The sequence below is a fragment of the Oryctolagus cuniculus genome, chromosome 3 (genome assembly GCF_051225735.1).
Source record: "Oryctolagus cuniculus isolate XC-2025 breed Fujian yellow rabbit chromosome 3, ASM5122573v1, whole genome shotgun sequence".
NCBI classification, from domain to species: domain Eukaryota; kingdom Metazoa; phylum Chordata; class Mammalia; order Lagomorpha; family Leporidae; genus Oryctolagus; species Oryctolagus cuniculus.
The window spans coordinates 17,789,330-17,816,165 of record NC_142869.1 but is presented as its reverse complement, the minus strand read 5'-3'; positions in this window follow the sequence as shown (position 1 = coordinate 17,816,165).

The window sequence follows — 26,836 nt, the reverse complement described above, 5'->3', positions numbered from 1 at the left end:
ACCAAACATGCCATTAAATAATAAGTTTTTCATTTTGCTGACAAACAAAATCAGATGCTAATCAATAGGAATTCAGTTGGCAGAGATATCTTGCTCATCAGTGAAATTACATCTGGATCTTGTTGGCTTGATAGTAGGAAATCCTTCTGATGGCAAGCTAAAAATGAAAAAAAAAAGTGTTCTCTGTCACTTATGATAACACAAACAATTATAACATTCACTCAATCAAGCAAACAAATAAACAAAACCCCTCTTATTTGTTATGGTACAAAATTGATGCAAGCCAATTTTATCACTTCTGCTCCCCAATCCACAGTTTAATATGAGTAAATAAGATATAATTATTAGATTTATTTATTAAAAACTGAAATGCTCTTTCTAGATGATTACTTTCACAAGTTGAGACTTAAACAAGCAAGTCCTATTGTTTCTATGTCCACCTTAACAAGCCTGTGTCAGTTACAATTGATTCTTTCAGTCATATTTAGTGAAGTCAGGAACTGAGACCTGTAGCTAATGTTTATCCATTAAATGAAACTCAAGTAAAACATCAGGGTCTCCTAACAATAAGTCTCCCCAGGTACTCTCATGTAGGTAGACTCCCTTCATCCATCAGCTAGTTGTAGATCTGAGACTGACACTTCCTTTATTAACCAAGATTTTAGCACGTCAAAAGGAGGTTACTCAGTCCCTTTTCCTCCCCACCAAGTGTTGGGAAGATAACACAGTGAAAGTAAAATAAAGCCCCTAAACATAAGCACAGTGTGTAACTTGGGTGGTCATTAGCCAGGATATTGTAGCTCAATCAGAAGTCATTCTCAGCTGACTGAAGAACATTCTGAATTAGTCAACCCTTTGAGGCAGAATATTGAGTGCCATGATCGCTCATCCTCCTTTTCTTTTTTTCTTTTCATATGTTCAAATATGTTCACATATATCAATTTATTTATCTTCATAGAAATCTCAAGAAATAGAACCACTAGGATGGCATTTGGGTGTTACAAGTAAGATTAGTGACTTTTTCAAAGTCAGTCAGTTGAGAGATGACACATCTGAGATTCAAACTCACGTGTCCTAACACATGATACAGGGATCTTTTCAACATTTTTAGCCACTTGATTCTTATTTTAATTAATATTGAAACTCAATCCCCATAAAGTAAAAGTGGGACTCAGCCCAAGACGTCCTTGCCTGCCTTTTATCAAAAGGAACTCACTGACTTAAGGGAGTGATACAACTGGCTTTACAACGTTCTGATTACCAGACTCAAGGAATCATATGCTTCTTCAATAGACAAAAACCTTTATGGCTAGGGTTGCCCTGGGGTGATTTGTTTAGAGAAATTCCAGGTCTGGTCAGAATGTAATGGCATAACTTCATATAATCCCCAGATGGAGTCCACCTGAACATCATAAATTCCCTAAAAAGCACAGCATCACTGACCAATCAAAGAAAGCTCATGAGCTCTACTGACTAACCAGGAACTTGGACATGAGTGAATCACCTCTCAGCCCCTAACTCCTCAGGGAGCCTGGTAATTAAGCAATAACTGCCCAGCTCCTTGCTCTGCATTTTGCAATAAATACCTACTTTGTTCCACCACCCCAAATGTCAGTGATTGGTTTTCTGTGTGTCAGGTTGGGTGAGCGGACCCAGTTTGGGGATTCTACAGTCATACCTCCAATCAGTTTGGGGTGTTGTTTGACAATTTATGTGGTTAATTCAAACCTTTTGGACACATTCACTAAAATCAGCTTTAAGTATGAAAGTCCAAGCAAGCAAAAAAGCACATTGAAAATAATTTCAAAATTCTGTGAGAACTACCAAAAATATCAATAAGAATAAGCATTTTCTAGCTTAATCCTTCACATAAATAGATGTTGGTGCTGACAGTGTTTCTTCCAGAGCTGGACTTCCCGCTGTCAGCAAGACACATGCTGAGATATTTACAGTGATTGTGTTTTACATCACACCATCTATGTGCCCCTTGGCTTTCTCAGCATTCTCAGAGCAGAGTGGGGTAAAAGGCTGGGGTCCTGTTGTGATGACCTCAAAAGCCCCAGACTGGGTACTGTCATTAAGGCATGTTCTCCCCAGCTTCTAGTTCTTTGTATGTCTGCCCTGACAACCAGGGTTGTTATGCATTTGCTTATGAAATGTGGTTTCCAATGTTAAATTGACTATCTCTCCCATTTCTTATAGACAACCATGTAGGACTCACATTAAAATTGACTTTCCCATTGTCCTCACTCTGGACACACTTGGTGTTGATTACCTACTTGTCTGAGATAAAACAGGAAGGGTCACCACCATCTATGGCTCACTTGAATGTTTCAGTAATTTAGATTCACTCTGATACCATCAAGTTGGGGGTGTGGAGGATGGCATAGCATATCAATAATTTCAAGAACCAGAATTGAGAACATGTAGAATCCATTTCTTATGAAGGAGAAATGGTAATAAGTAGAAGAAACCTGAGGGGTCTGTTACAACAGGCAGAGATGTTTCTTTAGTACAGGGTTAGGAAGTCAAAGAAAAGAGTGTCCTATAGTATCTGGTATTTCCTCTTGGACTTGTCCTTTGCCATTCTTCTTTGTGTTTGGTTTGTTCAGTTCCTCTGCAGAAATGCTGATGTCTTTGGTCTTCCTGAAGTCTTCCCTTAGACGCATTGATATTCATCTTCAGTGGTGAGTCAACCAGCAGCCAGAGGCTGCCTTTCTGATCTCCAGACTGATGCTAAAATACGTTTATCTTTTTACTTTGTATTGAGTGCAATCTCCACTCACCAGATCTTGATGGATTCTTATGCATCTGCAAAGTCCTGAAATGTGTTTCTTTAGAGCATTGGTTTGTATTGGACATGTTTTTCAGGGAGTTGCTTATGTATCTGTTTACCTCTTAGTTCATAATGTCCCGAGGCAGGGATTGTTCCTTTCAGAAAATTATATTCAGTGCTTCAGGACACTGAAATGGACATACTATATCTCTGAAACATGTATCAGTGATTCTTAACAGAATGATTTTTGCTTCCTGCCCCAGGGCAAGAAAGGTAGCCATTTGGCCATGTCTGGAAACATGTTGGTTGTCACAACTTTGTGTGTATGTGTGTGGGGGGGACAGTTAACCACTAAATAAAGGCCAGGAATACTCTGGTAAACATCCAACTAGCACACGGTAGCCTCCCATTTCAAGAAAATATTACCAGTGATGAGGTTAAAAACTCTTGCTAACAAATCAGAAACTATTACCCCAAAGAAATCCACATGTATTTCTCCAAAAGGGCTTTTTTTAAAAAAAGATAGACCTAATCAACCTTTCACTATTTCTGATTAAATTGAATGATTTGTGAAGATGTTATACCCATGCAGGCAATAACAGAATTTGAATCTGGGAATTTGAGTGCCACTGTTGAGGAAGAAAAAAAAGTAAGATGTGAAATCATAGAAATCCAGGGCCTATTGAGAGACCAAGCTGTGGAAGTGCTGCTGGGGGGCAATAAGGAGTAATATGAGGCTAGATTGGTTTGGGATCAGATGTGTGTGGCCCCTGCATGCCTTTTTAGACAACTTGAACTTAACAGAAGTAGAGGGCTGAGGGTAGATCTTAGAGAAAGGAGATTAGAAAGATTTTCCATAGAAGAAAAAATCTGGTAGTGAAGGGGTTGCTGGGAGAAGAGGAGGTCGTTCATAGGATGACTGCGGTTTTTCAGGTCCCACTTCTAATCACCCAAGGAGGATGATGGTGGGAGAACAATGTATGTCTTAGGCCAGCGAGGCTCGCTAGAAGCTTCTACAGTCTGCTCCATGCCAAAGTCTTCGGAAAGTAAGTAAAGCCTTTCAGAAGCCTTTGCACACATTGTGTGTTTATGCCACCATGCAAGTCCTTAGACTTGACATTTTGGATGTTTCAGTCCAATGAGCTAGATGTGTGTGTGTGTGTGTGTGTACAAAGATACTTAAAAATTTATGAGAAATGGCATTAAAAGATAACTTTATGTTGATGCAATTAAAAAAATCCATGCCTAGGGGCTGATGTTGTTCTGTAGCAGGTTAAGCCAACCCTTGCAACATGGGCATCCCATATCAGAGTGCCAGTTCAAGTCAAAACTTCTTTGCTTCTGATCCAGCTTCCTGTTAATGTACCCGGGAAGGCAACAACAGAAGGACCCAAGTGCTTGGGCTCCTGCCCATAATGTGGGATTCCAGAGTGGAGTTCCTGGCTCCTGGCTGTGCCTGGGCTGTTGCAGCCATTTGGAGAGTGAACAGATGATGGAAGACCTCTCTTTCAGATAAATAAATCTTAAAATAAAATAAAATATCTGTTTTTTTAATAGTGTTATTCTCCATGAACTTTTGGAAAACCCCTTGTATAATTTGTAGGTCTATATCTTGGACTCATACACTCTTGAGAAATGGTGAATAATTGATTAACTCATTTCTAGGACACAAAAGTAACACTGCAGTGGCTGGTGCTGTGGAAAAGTAGGCTAAGAGTCCACCTTTGGCACTGGTATCCCATATGGGCGCTGGTTCGTGTCCCAGCTGCTCCTCTTTTGATTCAGCTCTTTGCTTATGGCCTGAGAAAGAAGTTGATGATGGCCCAAGTGCTTGGGCCCCTACACCCGTGTGGAAGACTTGGAAGAAGCTCCTGGCTCCTGGCTTCAGATTGTCCCAGCTCCTGCAGTTTGCGGCCATTTGGGGAGTAAACCAGTGAATAGAAGACCTTTCTCTCTCTCTCTCTCCCTCCTTCTCTCTCTCTCTCTCCCCCTTCTGTCTATAACTCTGCCTCTCCAATCAATAAATAAAATCTTTTTTTAAAAAAAGTAACATTGCAAGGATTCTTTCCACTTAATTACTTGAATCTTAATGGTCTTTATTAACCAACAGACCCATTGTTGTCTTCTAGGTTGTCAGGATTTAGAAACAAATACAGGTGCAGGATGTGGTGAAATTTCTTAAGAATCTGCACCTGATTTGAGTTGTGAGATGAGAAATATTTTAAGCAGCTCTAATTTCAAGGGGAGTATGCATGTACTCAAAAGAATAATGTACAAACCCAGCCCAGAAGCCTCCTACCAGCTATACCTGCAGGGAAGCATATTCTTCTGTGAATGTATTTCTTCTTCACCTCCCACAGGTGAAACAGAACCCGGCGTCATCTGTGATCTGTTTCTCATGTAACTAGTGGTGGCAGCTTGTTTTGCATTTTTTCACTTTCTTTTTAAACATCAGACTAATCCATCATGAACAGCCACTGCTTTCATTGCATGGGATTTTGAATTTCAGAAGGCCGGATTTGTTTATTTAAATGAAAAACAGTTTGCAAAAGAATAGTGGAAATGCTAAGAAGAGGTTTAGTTTCTCCTTTGCAGTCAACTGTCAATTTTGCCTTTAGGATCACCATTTCCAGAGCTTTGAGATGGCCAGGAGAATTGTCTGCACCCCACCACAGATCTAGTTATTTTATAAGTATTTTTGCCCAGTTTTCCTAACAATTGTACATGTAGCTTTGCTTTGGTTAAGTAGAATCAGGGATAACATTGGAAATAAACCTAGACAAAAGAGGGAACATTCATCAATGAGTATGCTTCTCCCTTCTGAGTTATGGAAGATCTGAACACTATTATCCCTTTCCCTCAAAGTTGTTCTAGTGGAGAGAAAATTTTCCAAAGCAAGAAGTGCCTTTTGTACATTTGAAAAGAATGCACAAAGACATTGGAGAGTAGAATTTCTATCCCTAAGTTTCTTTCCAATAGAGTTTCCTTTCTGTTTCAGTGCAAAGCTTTGGGAAATTTATTATCATATGCTTGCAATACTGAGGACAATTATTTGCATTAGGCTAAATTATGGGTTTGTAAATTGTGTGTCAAGCAAAAAGAATTTATTTAGTTTCTACCATGCGCTGCTTCCTAGGATGGTTCTAAGTAAGAGTGATGTGCAATTACAAGGCCTTACGGATGCTGATTCTGAGTGATAATCCTATTCTAGATAGTAAAGAGAGAAACAATAGCTTCTGATTAAGGGAGAGGAACCATTTGGTACAGACCTTGGTAAGCTCTTAGAATTTGTAGAGGAAAGAGAAAATCAAAGGTTGGCATGCTCAGAGACTACTTCCTTGAGGAGGTAACACTAGGGCTGGATTTTAAACCTTGGATAGCATTTAAATATAACAAGATGAAGGAGATAGAATTTCAAATCTGGAGATGAATATCAATATGAAGTTGGTATGACACAGTAGGACCAAGGAACAGAAAATTGGTGGTGTCAAGAGGAGGGCTTTCTGGCAAAATATAGCTTTTGTGTGTAAGAGTTGAGGAGAAGTATCATGGGAGCTGTTTGAAGGAGTTGGAAATAATCAGATATAGTTAGACTTGATATCACAGGCAATAGATTTATTGTAGATCCTTGGAAAGGAAATCCATGGCAAAAGCAGCATTGGAATGCAGGATTGACTCATCAGGGCCTAGGCTGGGGGATGTGTTAGAGGACTTATTTTGATGTTTACTTAGGAGGAAGGCAAAGAAGAATCTGAGAGCAGTTTAATGTCCTGGTAACTTACTGAAGGATGGAAGAAAGGGCATTTTTGAAGGTGACTTCAAGACTAGGGCTGGGACTTATAACCCAGAGAAGATCTTTAAGTTTAGGATGGGGCACCTGTCACTTCCCTCAGGGAAACAAATTCCTTAAGACTTTCCCTACAGAGAACCTAGAATGGAAAAAACAAAATGAAAAGCTAGCTATCATTTTCTCAAAGCTGATGGAAAACTAAATGGTATTTCTGAGAATAAGTCCTTTCACATATGAAAAGTTATTGATTTGATAGAGTGCTTGATTTAGTCCATTTTTTATTCAATTATAGCAATGTCAGTGTACTTTTTTTGAGTAATAAAATCAATGGGGAGGAAAAACAGACAGCTTGTTCTTTGTCACTTTGTGTTCTCTTAATTTAGGCTCTTGTTTCTCTACCTTGGTCCATGCTAATTCAGTAGCCTTATCCTATCCAGTTCTACTTACATCCTTATCATCTTTAATCACAAACAGTCATCATCTTCCACCTAGAATATTGGGGATCAGGTTTGCTATTGCTTTTTCTTTCCTACCGAGAACTATTCCCCTCCACAGGCAACTCCACCGGGAAAACCTAGTTAACCAGAAAGTGAGTTAACACGCAGAGTCTCACTGTGCTTTATCTCAGTTGTTTTCACTTTAAGCCAAGGACATCATCTATGAAAAGGAAGGAGAACAAATTATTTGGAATTTGTACTCTTGTGAACTCTTGTGCAATGGGGACAAAAGCAGCTCTAGAGATAAATATAACTTTTTTTTAACAGGCAGAGTGGACAGTGAGAGAGAGAGAGAGAGACAGAGAAAAAGGTCTTCCTTTGCCATTGGTTCACCCTCCAGTGGCTGCCGCAGCCGACGCGCTGCGGCCGGCGCACGGCGCTGATCCGAAGGCAGGAGCCAGGTGCTTCTCCTGGTCTCCCATGGGGTGCAGGGCCGAAGCACTTGGGCCATCCTCCACTGCACTCCCGGGCCACAGCAGAGAGCTGGCCTGGAAGAGGGGCAACCAGGACAGAATCCGGCGCCTCGACCGGGACTAGAACCCGGTGTGCTGGCGCCGCATGGCAGAGGATTAGCCTGTTGAGCTGCGGTGCCGGCAGAAATAAATATAACTTTATACATAGAACAGGAGTATTTAACCTTTCATATGCTTCTACTTACTAATTGCTTAATTTTAATATGATACTGACATTTTATGCTTATCATGTGTCCAAACAATCTCATATAGGGCTTTGTAAAGGAATACAGTGGGTTTTAAGTTTTGTTTGTCAAATAAAATTAATAACTTCCCAGCACAGCAGAAAAAGACAAGCAGGAGTGAACAGCAGAGAAGGAGCATTTGGTTTTGTATAGAGGTTAACACTCAGGGAAGATGAAGTTCTCAAGAGTATTCTGAAGTACACTGATGATGCCATCGACATCATCCCTTCTCTTGGCAATTATCGCTTCTTTGATTTAGTCAAAGCAAAAACTTCCCTTCAAAATGTGGACACAATCCAGCCTGCAGAGTGTGCTTCTTCCCATGCAAATCTCTTCATCCATTTGCTCAATTAGACCTCATCTTCTACTGCTGAACGCCAAGGTGGCAGCCTTAAGCTGAGAAGTTCAAATGTAGTTGTGGGCCACGGGAGGCCACTGAGGTTTCAATTCTACCTCTGCCTTTTCCAGGTTTGTGACCTTAATGGAGTCACTCAATATTCTGAAACTTGATTTTTCTATAAAATTAGAATAATAATTACCAATCGGTTGTTGTGAAACTTAAATAAGGATGTATTGAAAGGGCCTAGCAGGCACTTAATAAAATATTTAGCATCCAATAAATATTTAGCACAGAATAAGATATTATTATTTGCCATTGCATCTATGACCTCTCTATGAGCCTGAGGGACATCTTTATAATGAAGAAGTGCAAATATCTTAAGTTTGTTCTTTACAAAAGAGAACTTTTAATATTTTCCAACAAAGCTTTTCATCTCATTGTCCTTATCTTGATTCATAGTATCATTATTCTAACAGAATTCAGGTTGGAAACCATTGGTCTTTTTATTCCCCCCAACCCTTTAACTCTTCCCCCATCTCTCAACCTAACCAATTACTCTTCCACCTAGGCCAAATTTTCCTTGAAAACAACAGTTTTCCAACTTTTTGTGGCTTATAGGCTTCTGTGAGAATACTGAAAAATTATAAAATATTCTCCATAGAAAAATACACTCAAGTGAACAAATTGTTTTTGACCAATTTTATAGATAAACAGAGTCTCTAAATCCCGTATATGTACCTCCTACATGCCTAGGGAAGCAAGGTTGAACATTCTGGCTCTAAAATTATTTCTGTAAATTATAATATACTTTTATTTGTCTCGTTTTCTACAGTCCCAAACCCTTAACATTTCTTGTTTGAATTCAACTTGGCCTTCTCAGTTTTAGTGTGATCTTTGGCCTACGCAGACTCCAGATTGCCTTCAGAAATATGTTTCTCCTTAAAGCGACATTTTCATTTTCAAATTCTTTGAATTTTTAAAAATTACTGATACGTGGTTGTCTTCAAATGTTACCTTATATTGTGAGCTGGAGAGATTCTAAATGTAGACCTATGGTAAGTTCTAGAAATCTGTATACTTTTTGAAAACTTCTAGTGATTCTGACACTCATAGACCTAGAGAGTATTTCATAAAACATTATCCCAAGATGGTCTCTTCAAGCTAATTTTCTTGCTAAGCATTGTGTTTGGTTTAGCCTCTGTCCTTCCATAAACTGAGTATGTTAAAAACGGTTCCTCTGCTTTTGTTTGTCCTTCAGTTTAGGAAGCTGTCTCAAATCTTTGTTGAAAAACTACTTTTTTTTTTTTTTATTGCCCAGAACAACCAACTGTTCTGTGAAATTCCTCCTTCACCAAATTCTCAATAAGAACACATCATACCTTCTTCCAGTGCATGCCCACAGCACTGTAAGCACTTACATTATAGTATCTAGTAGTTTGTCTGAAACATTGTTGTATGCATGGCTCTTACCTTCAGTAAATTATATGGTTCTTCAGGGCAGACCAGATCCTACTTATCCGTTATACCACTCCAGGGCTCAATACAGAACCTCATAGGATACAGCCATTCTTACAATGTCTGCAGAATGATCAAATCAGCTGTTTTTCAGCCACATTTCTCAAATATGAACTTTGTGCTCTCAAAACAGCAGGGCTCCCAGTTGTGGTAGAGAGGAGGTCCCTTGTTAGAATTTGGTGCTGTGCTGCTGTGTCAGTATCAATGTGTAGTGACTTGGGAAGGTTGCTTGTGTACACAAGCTTCTGTGGCATCTGTTTGGTAAGTTTGCAATCAGTCTTGATAATATTTTCACTATAGAAAATGAAAAATGTGGCAAATCAAGTTTTTTTTTTGAGGTTGGAGGGGTGCTTCTGTCTTTTTTTTTTTTTTAATGATTTACAGATATATCACTGCTGGGGCCAGCGCTGTGGCATAGGTATAGCTGCTGCCTGCAGGGCTGGTATCCCATATGGGCACCAGTTCAAGTCCTGGCTGCTCCACTTCCAATCCAACTCTCTGCTATGGCCTGGGAAAGCAGTGGAAGATGGCCCAAGTCCTTGGGCCCCTGTACCCGTGTGAGAGACCCAGAAGAAGCTCCTGGCTCCTGGCTTCGGATCAGCACAGTTCTGTCCGCTGCAGCCATTTGGGGAGTGAACCAATGAATGGAAGACCTCCCCCCTCCCTTTCTCTGCATCTCCTTCTCTCTCTGTGTAACTCTTTCAAATAAATAAATAAATCTCAAAAAAACCCCAAGTATATTGCTGCTGATAACTACGACAGATGCATCATTCCTGTGTGCTTTCACAGAACCCAATATAAAGTGAAAAATCATCTAACAATCTGGAGAGCCACTATATATAAAAGGGCTACATACAGACTAAAGCCCAGGGAGTTTACTCCCAGTTAGGGCAGGGAGTAGAGTCTAAAAAGATATAGAATTTTTTTGAAATTTTTATTTGGAAACTAAGAGATATTAAGCAAATTGTTAAAATCTCTTGTAGGCCTTGGTGTCATAACCTGGAAAAAATGTTTTTCCTGGCCTATCTCAAGAATTTCATAAAAGAGTAAAAGGGAAGTCATGTGTGCAAAGTGTTTTTCAAATCACAATCCTTTATTAGTCTATTGTTCTTCCTACCTGGGAGCCCCTAGATTCAGTTTTGTTTAAAGATTATTTATTTATTTATTTGAGAAGTAGAGTTACAGACAGTGAGAGGGAGAGACAGAGAGAAAGGTCTTCCGTCTGTTGATTCACTCTCCAAATGGCTGCAACAGTCGGAGCTGTGCTGATCAACGCCAGGAGCCAGGTGCGTCTTCCTGGTCTCCCATGTGGGTTCAGGGGCCCAAGCATTTGGGCCATTCTCTACTCCCTCCCAGGCCATAGCAGAGAGCTGGATTGGAAGAGGATTAGCTGGGACTAGAACCAGCACCCTTATGGGATGCTGGCACCGCAGGCGGAGGATTAACCTATTGTGCCACGGTGCAGTTTTGTAAGGGAGATCATAGTCACTGAATGAGTGTTAGTTGTCTATTTGTCTTCACTAACAAATCTGAATCTAGAACAGTCTGGACATGCTTTATATGATGCACGAACCATGATTTCCTTCTCATAAGATAAACCTGCAACACTATCAATAAGATTATGGATTTTATCTCTCTCCCAGAGATTTTCCCTTTATTTGAGTAGAATTCTTCTTTCCCTAGAATGGTAAAGTCAACAAGAATCTGATCTATATCACAAACTTTGTTGAAAGACACATACTATTTAACTTCCCTCCCTGTTCTTCATAATACAAAAATAAATGGCATTGATTAGTGATTGACTTCAAAATGAGTAATTGAGCTTTAATAGGCTTATTAAAAGGATTGAAATCAAGGCAATAAATTAAAAGCAAAATAAAAGAGTAAACAAGAAAGGATGTTTTACAACTGAGTTCCATTACTGTCTATGCTAACCAGATTAAAAAGTAATTGCCATGTCAAGAAAAATTATAGTGTGCTCTGAAAAATGAAAGAGCAGTGGGCTCTCTGTGTGCAAGTGTAAAACAGATAGAAAGGATTGGAAATGGGTATAGGGACATGGGGAGAGGGCAAAATATTTGTTCCCTGTGGTCAATATGCTTTCAATACCAGAGATTTCTTCACAGAAACAGCCACTGTCATCAATACATGCTAAGGAACTGCCTGATTTCAACTGAAACCTTTAATGCCCTCTATTCCCTTTATGTAACATATCAGAAGTATATTTATGATTGCATAGTTTATTTATTTTTGATGTTCTTAAATTGATGACACTGAAAAATCAAGACTCTCAATATTTTAGAGGAATTTTTTTAAAAAAGATACCCATATTTTTAAATGAAAAGGGCCACATATGATCTAAAATAAGAAGTACTTGTGATTGGAGAAGTAAGAGCCACTACAAAATAAGGAGATTACGTAAATAAATTAGACAGTGCTATCATTTCTATGAGCCCTGATGATATGTCACAGGGCACTTAGGGAATTGAATGTGGTCCTCATGGAACCACAGCTCATTATCTCAGAGAATGCACAGACAGCTGGTGAGAAGCCTGAAGAGTGGTTAAGGGCAGATGTAGCAGCAATTTTTAAAATAAGTGTCTCTGAATCTCCACAGCCTGAAAACTTGCTCTAAAATCCAACCAAAAAAGACAAAAACATTGGGATTCAATCCAGTATCTGGTAATAAATGTGATAGGCAATGTCGTAAGTAACATATAGGGGATTGTGCTGGGTACAGTGTTTATGGCAATGAATTGGAATTAACCAAACATCCTCACAGACATATCTACCCACTGAGTGGGGCTTCTAGGGTAGACAGCAAAGAGATGTACTAGAAGCTCGCGAAAGTTAAAGTGGACAAATGATGAATCTGTTATGAGATAATAAGAATGTTGTCTAAGGATGTTGAGACTAGGCCTTCAGTGGAGAAAATCTTGATCGCTAAGTCTTGGGTATCACAAAGAGCAGAGAAGATCTGCTTGTACTTTTATCCCATGCTAAATGAAAACTAACACTGGCTTTTTTTGTGAATTTACTTTAGGAATCTGTAATCCTGCTGGATTGAGGTCAAGAAAATAAACAGGCAGATGTTCAGATAATTACACAGGAAGATAAATTAATCACCCCTTCAATATTAGTCATTTATTTAGTACTACCTGCAGAACATTTATACAAATCCCTCTTTGAGTTGATTTGGGATAGAGACGACTTGTTGGTTAAAATTGGAAGATCAATTGTTTCTTCAAGTTATGTGGTAGAGAGTAAAAGAGTATCTTTCTTTAATTTTCTAATTTTCCTGTAAAAAATTTAAATTCATTTCAATGTTTCTCTCTCTTCAGAGTATAAACTGTTTTATAGCAGTGCTTTAAAAACTCATGAAGCAGATTCAAGTTGATTGAAAAACTTGGAAAGAATTCTATGTTAATAAGAGTGGGAATAAGAGAGGGAAGAGATGTACAATTTGGGACATGCTCAAGCTGACTTGCCCCAAATGGTAGAGTTAGAAACATACCAGGGGACTCCAATTTAATCCCATCAAGGTGGCATGTACCAATGCCATCTCACTAGTCCAAGTGATCAATTTCAGTTCACAATTGATCATAATGAAAGGACTAAGAGTCAAAGGGAGCACATAAACAAGTCTAGTACCTGCTAATACTAACCGATAGAATAAATAAAGGGAAGAGTGATCCAACATGGGAAGTGAGATACTCAGCAGACTCATAGAATGGCGAATGTCCTAAACAGCACTCTGGCCTCAGAATCAGCCCTAAAGGCATTCCCATCTGGCTGAAAAGCCCATGAGAGTATTTCAGGCATGGAAAGCCAAGACACTCTGGCAAAAACAAAAAAAAAACAAAAAAAAACAAAAAAAACAAAAAAAACAACACTACTAAATGAAAGATCTCTGTGAGTGAGATCGCAGTGGAAAGAACAGGTCTTCAAAGAAGGAGGTACCTTTCTCTGAAGGGAGGAGAGAACCTCCACTTTGACTATGACCTTGTCTAAACAAGATAAGAGTTGGAGAACTCAAGGGGCTTCCATAGCCTTGGAAACTCATGACTGGTGCATAGGGAGATTACTGATGCCATAGACAGGAGTGTCAATTTGTAAAGTCAACAACAGGAGTCACTGTGCACTTACTCCTCATGTAGGATCTCTGTCCTTAATGTGCTGTACATTGAGGCTTAATGCTATAACGAGTACTCAAACAGTATATTTCACTTTGTGTTTCTATGGGGGTGCAAACTGTTGAAATCTTTACTTAATGTATACTAAACTGATCTTCTGTTAAAAAAAAAAGAGAGGAAATTAGCAATTCCCAACTTGACTCTCACTGGGATTAAACATGACAATAGGTCTGATCTGATTTCATCATCATTTAAAAAATCATCTATTATTTTTCACTTAAAAAAAAAGAATTCTATGTTAAATCAAATGGTTGTTATCTTCATCCCCATAATGCTTTTATTTAGTTTGAGATATTTTAAGCAAGTTTGCACAGGCAAGTTAGCTAAGCTGTTTAGAGCTATTGCAGGCAAAAGCATATACATACAGATATATTAACTTTGCAAATATTACAAAACAAAATATAATTAGAAAAATACCAGAGATTTAACTTAAAATGGAATAAGGTACCATCACTAAACTCTTGTGATCCAATTTTATGATGCAACAAAATGACAAATTCTTTGGGCCTTTGATCCCTCCCCTTAGATCATCAAAACCAAAAGTATCAAGTCTTTCCATACAAAGGGTTCAGTGTAACTCATTTTGCTTTTCAGGGTTATCTTGATTGGTAATGACATCTTCAGATGTGTGGCTGAAAAAAATAGATAGTCCTTAGGTATACAAAGAGATGCCCACATTCACTGATGATAAATAAAAGCCAACCAAAAATGCACTGAATACTATCTGCACATATTACAATGAAAAAATATACTTAGAATGTTGTGGGGAAATAAAAACACAGAGATAATGATGATATCTAGAAAAGTAGGAAATATGTACACCTTGTAGATGCTGTGGATATGAGCATAATAAGGAATAGATATTTTCAAAGCAATTCATTGCATCATGGCTGTAATATCCAAAGAACTGAAACAATATTACTGTCCAGCAAGAGAATACTAATAAAATAAATTATGGTCAATCTATATAATATCTACTATGTTAATGTGGAAAAAAATGAAAAGATAAATAATGTAATTGATCTCCAAAACAGTTTGATAAGAGCAAAAAATAAGGTGCAGAATGGTTTGCATAGTAAGCTGTCTTTACATATACTCAGGGTTACAATTTGGCCTAGCAGTTAAGACGATGGTTAGGATGGCCGCATCCTATATCACAGTGCCTGGGTTTGAGTCCTGGCTCTGCTCTTAACTGCAGTGTTCTGCAATTGTACGCTCTGGGAGGCATCACGTGCTAGCTCAAGTAGTTGGATCCCTAATACCCTGATGTGAGATCTGGATTGAGTTCCCAGCTCCTGGTTTCACCTCATGTGTGGCACAGCCCCAACCATTGCTGGTATTTGGCAAGTGAATCAGTGAATGAGGTATCTCTCTCGCTTTCTTTCCCTACTCTCCCCTCAGCCAAAATAAATTTTAAAAATGTAAAAAGAATCTATATATTTATTTCTGCATGTATATACCCAGAAACAAGGGAAGGCTAGAGAAGCATTAACAGCAGCATTTATCAGTACAGGCAGAAGAAACATGTCATACGAGCATGCTTGCCTGTTTTAAGGAAGCATATTTCAAAGAATAACCACAAATCATTTTGCTATTTTTCTTATGATAATTGGAATACAAAAGCTCTGGGGAATTTTGAATGAATATTAACTTCTTAATTCTGAAGCTGTGGGGGTAGATACTTTGTTAAAATCAGAGTTTTCGTTTCTTTCAAAGTGTTTTGATTTGACTCATTCATTACAGGCCCTAATGTACTCTAATGAACTAAAATTCCAGTTCTATATTAGTCTTTTTAAATGCCAATTGGACATTCTGTAAAAACCAATAAGCACTAATATTATACTCATATACAGTAGATGAGTGTCTTTTTTGTGTGAAGGTTATGTCTATGAAGCCACATTGAATCTCACCTTTAATAGGTACATGATTTTGGAACAAATAATCACAGAAATAACTTTTGATCTACTTTTCTTTGCTAACATGTGTACATCAAAAGTTATTTCTGTGATTATTTGTTCAATGCACATCCATATTGCTAAAAAATGTAAATCCCACAAGGGCCAAGGGCAGAGAAGATGTCTATTTTGATCTGGGCTGTATTCTCTAAGTCTAGCACAATGTAGGTCAATTGATACGTATTGAATTAGTGAATGTCTAAATAAGCCCTATATTAAGTTTGATTCTAAACACACCAGATATTTTTATCATTAAATAGTGTATGATACCAAGAGGACAAAACAGTATGGATGTTTGTTTCAGAAAGACCAGAATTGGTCTCATTAGCTTAGAAACTTTCTGGTTATGTGTCCCTACATAATGTCTTATAGTCCATTGAGGTTGCTATAATAAAGTAATACAGACCAGGTCACTAATACAAAGACCAGAATTTGTCTCATTAGCTTAGATACTTTCTGGTTATGTGTCCCCAGATAATATCTTATAGTCCATTGAGGCTGCTATAATAAAGTAATACAGACCAGGTTGCTAATACAACAATATAAATTTATTTATCACAGGTCTAGAGGCTAACAAGTCAAAGATCAGGGTGCTAGCAGATTTCGTGTCTGGTGAGGGCTTATTTCTTGACATGTAGCATCTTCTATGTGCCTGCTCATGGCAGTGGAATAGTTGGCTCTCTGTGGTGTCACTAATAATAAGGCCACTAACTCCAGTTGTGGTGGCTTCATCATGATCAATCCACCTCCACAGATCTCACCTTCTACTACCATCATCTTAGGGTCAGGACTTCAATACACAAATTTTAAGGAGACACAAACTCTCAGACGATAATAAACAATTATTTGACTTTCCTAATCCCTACCTACATAATTTTAAAAAATTTTCATGTGTCTAACAGGGATATTCTGAGGATTGAATGAAATAAAGAACACAAGGAATTTAGCATGGTGTCTGACCCAGAACCAGAAGTCACTAAGGTCTAGATATCAACAGTAGTCTCGATGTTCCTGAGCCTCAGCCTCTAGTCTTGCCAACTTACTAGCTAACCTATTGAGTTAAGGTACCATCACTAAACTCTTGTGATCCAATTTTATGATGCAACAAAATGACAAATTCTTTGGGCCTTTAATCCCTCCCCCTAGATCATCAAAACCAGAAGTATCAAGTCTTTCCATACAAAGGGTTCAGTGTAAATCATTTTGCTTTTCAGGGTTATCTTGATTGGTAATGGCATCTTCAGATGTGTGAATGCAAATGAATATTTGAAGATCTAGGATGATGTTCTATAAAGGTCAGAGGGAAGGAAGGAGGGAAATAATTACAAAGGATTGACTGTTAAATTCTTTTAATAAACTTTATATTATTTCAGAAATAAATATTTGATTACATTCTCCATTAGAGTGAATAAAGATGGACTGTTGTTTTACTACTAATATTTGCCTTGACCCTTTCTAGGAAGTCATAAAAACTGTGTCAATAGAAGTGATAAAACCAATCCCTGTTTTTTTAAGCATGTAAATTTCCTTTTGCATGCACATTCTTGCTCAGAAAGCAAGACCTAATCATAGCTGCTAATGCATTGGGATAAAATTTAAAGTTAAGGTTAAAATTAGAAACTGGGCTCACATCATTTAACCCCAGCTCCTTCTTCACCATTTCTAGCTGCATGACCTTGAGCAAGTCTTTTTTTTTAAACCTTTCTACCTCAGCTTTTTTTATCTGTAAAGTGAAGATCTTGGATTGTTGATGAGATGATGCAAAACCTGTAGGATGCTGCCTGATGTAGACAAGCTACAGGCAAGTTTTTATTATGTCATATGAGCAAATTTTACCATTCTCCTATTTTTGTAGATCAGATATTTAAGTTAGGTTTACATACTCAGGGATTGTAATCCACACCTGAACCCAAGAACCCAATTCTTTAAACTCTAAAGTTCACCATTTTCCTTTCCTTTTTTTTTTTTTTTTGATACCTATTGTTCCTCAGTCTAAGGCAGGTATGAGTATCTTCAATAGGGCAAAAATAAAGTCTTTGTAGGGAATGAAAAATTCTTAGCTATTACAATAGTTTCTGGCAATCCAAATGGTAATTGCATATAAACAAATGTATGGAATATTTGTGGTATTAAAATTTCATAGGCAGGGGGTCTTGGGAGTATGTCTAAAAAGGTTGTTTTAGGGGACAATAATTTCATTTTTAAATTTCAACTTCTTTATTATACATTTTCTTTTTTTAACTTTTATTTAATAAATATAAATTTCCAAAATACGACTTTTGGACTATAGTGGCTTTTCCCCCCATAACCTCCCTCCCACCCACAACCATCCCATCTCCTACTCCCTCTCCCATCTCATTCTTCTTCAAGATTCATTTTCAATTATCTTTATCTACAGAAGATCATCTCAGTATATACTAAGTAAAGATTTCAACAGACTGCACCCACAAAGACTCACAAAGTATAGAGTACTGTTTGGGTAGTAGTTTTACCGTTAATTTGCATAGTACAACACATTAAGAACAGACGTCCTACATGAGGAGCAGGTACACAGTGACTCCCTTTGTTGATTTAATGATTGACACTCTTATTTATGACGTCAGTAATCTTGTCATGAGCTGCCAAGACTATGGAAGCCTCTTGAGTTCACCAACTCCGATCTTGTTTAGACAAGGCCATATTCAAAGTGGAAGTTCTCTCCTCCCTTCAGAGAAAGGTACTGCCTTGCCTTCTTTGATGGTCTGTTCTTTCCACCGGGATCTCACTCACAGAGATTTTTTTTTTTTTTTTTGCCACAATGTCTTGGCTTTCCATGCCTGCGAAACTCTTATGGACTTTTTAGCCAGATCCGCATACCTTAAGGGCTGATTTTGAGGCCAGAGTGCTTTTTAGCGCATTTGCCATTCTATGAATTTGCTGTGTATCCTGCTGGGGACAATAATTTTTAAAAGAGAGATGCTGTCCAAATGGTAGAATGAGGTCATCTGTCTCAGAGTCTCCTCTTATACCTGCTGAAAATATAAAATAAGGCCCATTCTCTAAATTGCTACACTTCTTCTTCCAAATCCTCTGCTAGGAGTTCTGCATCTCAGGCTGGGAAATCTGCATGAACATCAAAAGCTCTCCCGGTGATTCTTATCCATGTTTAGATCTCAGGACCTCTAGATGGGGTATGGGCTTCTGAATTCTATTAGCTGCCACTCAATACTTGACACAGAACCATTCTCTTACTGCCCCTGCCAGTTGCTCTCATTCTTCATCCTGCTGATGTCAGGATGAGGGTGACAAGTGTGGGATTCCTGTGATATGATTATGTGCCTTGGTATTTCTTTTCAGTAAGTTAGAACATTTCATCATCTCCAAAAGTGTAGAAGACAATACTTTGAGGCATGTATAGTATGAAGAAATTCACTCCAGGATAGCAGAGGAGATGTGTACACAACAACAATAATGGCTTCCAATTCTTGCTTTGCATTGCATCAAGGCAGTACATCATCTTTATATCCCCCTTTCAAAGTATTCACTTGAAACTGCTTCATCCAAATTTAGTTCTGAGAAACAGAACATGATCTGTTTTAAATGGGAGCACCCATGTTGCAGCACTGGGAGTAGACTCTGGAGGAAACCTGGCACAGAGGCTTGTTGCCATGTCCCAGGGAGAAGGTGGTATGAGGGAATCAGCTCAGGCTTGGAACTCGAGATCAGGTTTTTTAAGCCAGTCCCAAAGGGACAAATATCATATGTTCTCCCTGATTGGCGACAACTAACTGAGCACCAAAGGGTAAACTTGTTGAAATGAAATGGACACTATGAGAAAAAACAGTGACTTGATCAGCTCTTGTCCTGACAGTTGATGTACAATGTAATACATTATCCATTTTAGTATTTTTTTTTGTTCTAGTACCATTGGTTGAACTCTGTAATTAACACACAATTATTCTTAGGTGTTTAAATTTTAACTGAAAAGTGATCCCTGTTAGGAATTTGGAAAACATTATGCTGAGTGAAATAAGCCAATCCCAAAGGGACAAATACCACTTCTTCTCCTTGATAGGTGACAACTAACTGAGCACCAGAAAGGAAACCTGTTAAAGTGAAATGAACACTATGAGAAACGGTGACTTGATCAGCCCTCACCCTGACTGTTGATGAGCAGCTTAATATGTTATCCCTCTTAGTATTTTTTTTGTTTGTTCTACTTAATACTTTTGGTTGAATACTGTAATCAATACACAATTCTTCTTAAGTGCTGAAACTTAACTGAAAAGTGATCACTGTTAAATATAAGAGTGGGAATAAGAGAGGGAAGAGATGTGCAATTCGGGACATGCTCAAGCTGACTTACCTCAAACGGTAGAGTTAGAAACATACCAGGGGATTCGAATTCAATCCCATCGAGGTGGCATGTACCAATGCCATCTCACTAGTCCCAGTGATCAATTTCTGTTCACATTGATCATAATGATAGGACTAAGAACCAAAGGGATCACCTAAACAAGAATAGTGTCTGCAAATACTAGCTGATAGAATCAAAAAGGGAGAGAATGATCCAATATGGGAAGTGAGATACACAGCAGACCCATAGAATGGCAGATGTCCTAAACAGCACTCTGGCCTCAGAGTCAGCCCTTAAGGTATGCGGATCCGGCTGAAAAGCCCATGAGAGTATTTCAGGCATGGAAAGCCAAGACACTCTGGAAAAAAAAAAACCTAAATGAAAGATCTCCGTAAGTGAGATCCCAGTGGAAAGAACAGGTCATCAAAGAAGGAGGTACCTTTCTCTGAAGGGAGGAGAGAACTTCCACTTTGACCATGGCCTTCTCTAAATATGATCAGAGTCAGTGAACTCAGGGGGCTTCCATAGCCTTGGCAGCTCATGACAAGAGCCTAGGGTGATTACTGAGGCCATAAACAAGAGTGTCAATTTATTAAGTCAACAACAGGAGTCACTGTGCACTTACTCCTCATGTAGGACCTTTGTCCTTAGTGTGCTGTACATTGAGATCTAATGCTATAACTAGTACTCAAACAGTATTTTTCACTCTATGTTTCTGTGTGGGAGCAAACAGTTGAAATCTTTACTTAATGTATGCTAAACTGATCTTCTGTATATAAAGAGAATCGGAAATGAATCTTGATGTGAATGGAAGGGGAGAGGGAGTGGGAAAGGGGAGGGTTGCGGGTGGGAGGGACGTTATGGGGGGAAGCCATTGTAATGCATAAGTTGTACTTTGGAAATTTATATTCATTAAATAAAAGTTTTAAAAAAATTTTATTGTGTATATTTATGGTGTTTAAATTGAGATCATATGCTACACTCAGAGTAAAATGCTTACTACACATAATGGAAACATTAACATACTCATCATCTCACTGGTTACTCATGGAAAGAGCAGCTGCAGTCCACTCATGTGGCAAAAATCCTGAATACAATTATTATTGACTATAACACTTGCGTTACACATTAGAGTTTTCAACTTGTTCATTCTACAAGTTTAGTCTTTGAATCCTTTGAGGTCACCTCCCCATGTCCTCCCCATTACTGTATATTGTTGATTTTTTTTTTAAATTCCAAATGCAGTGTTTTTCTTTCTATGCTTATCTCACTTACACTAACGTATTCTAGGTCCATCTATGTAGCTAATGGCAGGATCTCTTCCTCTTTTATTTGGCTGAATAACATTGTGTGTGTGTGTGTGTGTGTGTGTGTGTGTGGTGTACAGCTTCCTCATCCATTCAATCACTAATGGACACTTAAGTTGTTTTTATGTCTCGGCTATTGTGAATAGTGTTGCAGTGAACATGGAAGTGCAGGTATCTTCACAAGGTGCTGATTTCATTTCCTTTGCACATGTGTCCAGGAGAGGGACTGCTAGGTCATATGATAATTTTATTTGAAATTTTTTAGGAGACTTCATACTGTTTTTCATAACAGCTATATCAGTCTACATTCACACCAACAGTGTATAAGTGTTCCCTTTTCTCCACACACTTGACAATGCTTGTTAGCTCTTGTCTTTTTAATAATAGCTATCCTAATGAGTAAGAGGTAGTATTCATAATAATTTTGACTTGCATTTCTTTGATGAGTAATGATTTTGAGCATCTTTTCACTTAAGTGTAGGCCATTTTTAATGTCATCTTTGGAAAAATGTCTATTCAAGTCCTTTACCCATTTTTTAAATTGGGTTATATGTTTCCTTGCTATTAAGTTGCATGAGTTCTTTATAAATCTTGGATTTAAATCCATATTTGACATTTGGTTTGGAAGAAATTTGTTTCAGTTAGGGGGACCTTGGCCAAGGTCCTTTAACTTCCCTAAAGCTCAATTTCCTCATCTATGTGTAAAGAAATTGGACTCGAGGGTTTACAAGATCTCAAAAAGATCTAAATTTTCTGTCCCTTCAAATTGAACATCGAATGCTACAAGCATGTAAATTGCTAGTGAAGATAGGGAGATCTGAGCAACTACCCATAGAGGAAGAGTTTATTCCTCTTAGATACCAAATTATCAGCTGACTATTTTTTCTTTTTTCATTTTTTCAGAGATCTCTGGGGTAATGGGAAGGGAAGAATATCTTCCTTAATCACTGAAACCAGTCAGAACTCTAAGAGGCCTGGCCACAGCATTGGGCCAGAAGGCCCAGCCACACTCTGTAGTGAGTTACATGCTGTAAGTGTTGATTTCCCCCACCCACCTTTATCGCAGGGCTCAGAATGTTTTTGTACAGCAGATGAGGAGCTCTCCGTATCTCTGAGGACAACCTTCGTGTTAAAATTCACAACTATGTGTTAGGAAAAGCTGTGCTTTCCCTAGAGACCACATGTATTTTTTTTTTCTCTGAAATGCAAGGCAAAATTATATAACAGATCATTTTCTCCTATGACCTTCATGCATCAGGAAGACAGGAGCCACTATGGCATATCAACCTCAGCAATGTAGAACCCTATGCTCCTCACATTGCATTCAGATTTGACCCACATTTTTGTCCCTTCTCCCATCCCATTCCTCTCTTATGCCTCAATCCTGAGTCACAGCACAATTGTTCCTGTTCTCCCTTTGTGAAACTCATGTAAAAGCTAATCACCTGTACCTCCTTCTGAGTGTTTGCTTTTCCTCTTGCATTCTCACATAGCCCCGTTTCTCTGGCTGTGTCTTCCTGTTACAGCCACAGTTGTCTACCCAATTGTGTTTCCTGCCCTGCTCTTTGGTTCTGTTGGTCCATCACATTTCTCGGGGGAAGGTTTGCCAGTCTTACTGGGACTCATCCCAAGACCTATAGCCAGGAGAAGTAGATGTGGAAATGGTTTATCTATATTATCTCCAAAAATGATTTTTAATCTGCTTGTATTTCTTATTAGTTACCAAAAAATCCATGGTGAAATAAGAGAGAGCATAAAACAAAATCTCTAAAAAATTCTAAATGATTTAATTTTTATTTGAATGAAGCAAATGTTCAAATATAGAGGTAAAATATTCATGGGTCCAAATCCAGATTTCACAATTAGGAACTCCTAGCCAACTTCGTTTTATCTTTAACCCAGACACTATGCAATGCCTCCCCTTGTTCCCTGTGTAAATCATACTATTTCACTTGTAAATACTGTAGTACACATCCCTAAAAGAGAGGCTATCTTTACAGAGAATTTATCGTATAGATAGTTAGAAATTACTGGTTAGAGAAAAACAAAGATGAGACCAACTATTGGTTCTAACACCATGAACAAAAATACTGGTATATTTCAGATGAAAGGATAATTTCAGGGTGAATTATTTGCTCACAAAACTGGGAAATGATGGTATCATACCAAGTGGTGATTAATAGCCCTTGAAATCTGGTTTTGAATCAAGATATAGAAACTTTATATATTTTTTGAGATTTATTTCTTTATTTGAAGGTCAGAGTTGCACAGAGAGAGGAGAGGCAGATAGAGAGAGAGAGAGAGAGAGAGGTCTCCCATCCGATGGTTCACTCTCCAATTGGCCACAATGAACAGAGCTGCGCTGTTCCAAAGCCAGGAGCCAGGAGCTTCTTCTTAGTTTCCGGCATGGGTGCAGGGGCCCAAGGAGTTGTGCCATCTTCTACTGCTTTCCCAGGCCATAGCAGAGAGTTGGCTAGGAAGTGGAGCAGCTAGGACTTGACCTGGTGCCCACATGGGATGCCGGCACCGTAGGCGGCAACTTTACTCGCTACACCACAGCGCCAGCCCCTGAAACTTTAAACATCTTAATAGTTAACATCAAAAATTTCTCTTTAAGGCGCAGTGAAACATCTGTGCACAACTACAAGAATGGTGAAAATTAAAAATTAAAAATTAAAAACAGTGATAAGACTGACATCTGGACTGATGGTTAGGACACTGCTTGGGACACCCATATCCTACCATGGAGTGCCGAGGTTCAAGTCCTCACACCACTCCCAGTTCCAGCTTCCTTTCAATGCACATAGTGGGAAGCAGCAGATGATGTCTCAAGTACTTTGTTCTCAGCCACCAATGTGGGAAATTCAAATTGAGTTGTTGGATGAAATTCCAGGCTCCTGGCTTCAGCCTGGCCCAGACTTGGCTGTTTCAGGCACTTGGGAAGTGAACCAGTGGATGAAATAACTCTATCTCTTCCTCTCTCTTCCTTTTTCTCTGTAACTCATTCTTTCAAATAAATAAATCAATTTGTTTAAAAAGAAGAAGAAATGGGGCAAGAGGAGTATGAGGGTTTATGGGCTGAAAGTATGATCCATTAGAATAGTTCTTAAAATTTGCTGAACAGCTTTTTTTGTTATTTTATTATTGTTGGTGTAATGAAACCTGAGGCTGGATTTCATTTTAAGGAAGACATAACCAGGAGACATACCTGACAAGGATTATAAGTCCATTGGATTTTCCAAATTAATTTAAGTTGTAGCATTAAATATTGTAACAAAAGGTGAATGTCCCATGAGTATGAAGTTTACACTAATTAAATACTAGGCATTCACTCCCTATCAGAGTACCTGGGCTCAATTTCCAGTTCTAGCTCTCAATGTATTTATTTTTTTTAAAGATTTATTTATTTATTTGAAAGTCAAAGTTACACACACACACACACACAGAGAGAGAGAGAGAGAGAGAGAGAGAGATCTTCCATCCGATGGTTCACTCCCCAATTGGCTGCAATGGCTGGAGCTGAGCTGATCCGAAGCCAGGAGCCAGGAGCCTCCTTCGGTTCTCCCATGTGAGTGCAGGGGCCCAAGGACTTGGGCCATCTTCCACTGCTTTCCCAGGCCACAGCAGAGAGCTGGATTAGAAGTGGAGCAGCCGGGCCTCGAACCAGTGCCCATATGGGATGCAGGCACTTCAGGTCAGGGCATTAACCCACTTCGCCACAGTGCTGGTCCCCCAGCTCTCAATTTCAACTTACCACCAATGTTGACTTAGGAAATAATGGTGAGGCCAACTGTTCCTGCCTGGATTGAGTGATGGCTCCTAGCTTTAGCTCAGGCTCATCTCCAGCTGTTGCAAGCACTTGGGAAGTGATCCAGTGAATGACTGGGTCTCCTTCTCTCCCCTCCTCTCTCTCCCACCTCCCTTTTTTTCTCAGTCTCTATGCCTCTCAAATAAATACAGTGCTTCAACAAAATAGGTGTCTCCATTATTGACATAAGACAAATCAGTGATGACAATATATAAGCTATGTAACACCCCTTTAAAACGATTCTGGCTGCACGAGCATTTTTTACTTTTTAATAATGCAGAGTGTAGCATGCATACAACTTGTACTGATAAAATCAGGGCAATTAACATTTACTCTCTTTGTCATCACATCATGATTGGATCCTCGAAGCTCCTCTCTTTGATTTGCTCAGAAATACATATTAGGTTATTCTGAACTATAGTCACCCCACTACACTGTGTAACACCAGGAACTTATTCCTTCTATTTAATTCTGACTTGATACCCAGTATCCAAACTCCAGCTGTCCTTGGTACCCCTCCCAGCCTCTGGTACTTTATATTCAGATGGATCTTTTGGTATCCACAAATGAGGGAAGCCATGCAGTATTCATTTTTTTGTGTCTGGCTTATTTCACTTAAAATTATGTCCTCCCATTTCATCTATTTTGCTGAAAATGATAGGTTTTCATTCTTTTTATGACTGAAAAATATTTCATTGTGTATAAAACACTACATTTTCTTTATTCACTCATCTGTGACGGACACTTTGTTTGATTCCATATTGACTGTTGTGAGTAATGATGCAATAAACAGGGTGGTGCAGGTATCTGATTGATGTATTGACTTAATTTCTTTTGGCTATATGCCTGCAGCAAGATTGTTAGATCATATCACAGTTTCATTTTCAGTTTTTTTTAGAAATTAATTTAAATGTTTTTTGAAAGGAAAGAGAGGCAGATAAAATAGAGGGGGAGGGGCTGCCTTGCTAGTTCACTTTCCAAATGAATACAAGGGACATGGGCTGGGTCAAATCAGGAGTCAGGTCTCCCATGTGGATGGCAGAGACCTGACCATTGAAGTCCTAACCTGCTGCCTCCCACATGTACACTCTCAGTAAGCTGGAGTCAGGGGCAGAGCTGAGAACTCAGGTACTTGGAGCTGAGTTGCAAGCATCCCAGGTTGTATCTTGACTGCTAGGCCAAACACATAGTCACTGTTCGAGTTTTACTAAGGAATCCCCATACTGTTTCCCATAGTAATTATATGAATTTATATTCCCACCAATAGTGTATAAGAGTTCCTCTTTCTCTACATCCCCTCTGGTATTTGTTACTTTTTTGTCTTTTTGATAATAGCCATTCTGACAAGCATGAGATGATACCTTACTGTAATTTTGATTAGCATTTCCCTAATGGCTAGTAATATTGAGCATTTTTTTCATATATTTGTTTACCATTCATATTTCTTCTTTTTAGAAATATCAAATATTTATTCATATACTTTGCCTGTTTCTCAGGTGGATTTTTTGGTGAATTGACAGTGTTGAGGTTTTTTTTTTCAGTTATATTGTGGAATTAATCCTTTATCAGATAAATGGATTGCAGATTTCTTCTACTACTCTGTTGATTGCTTCCATTGCTGT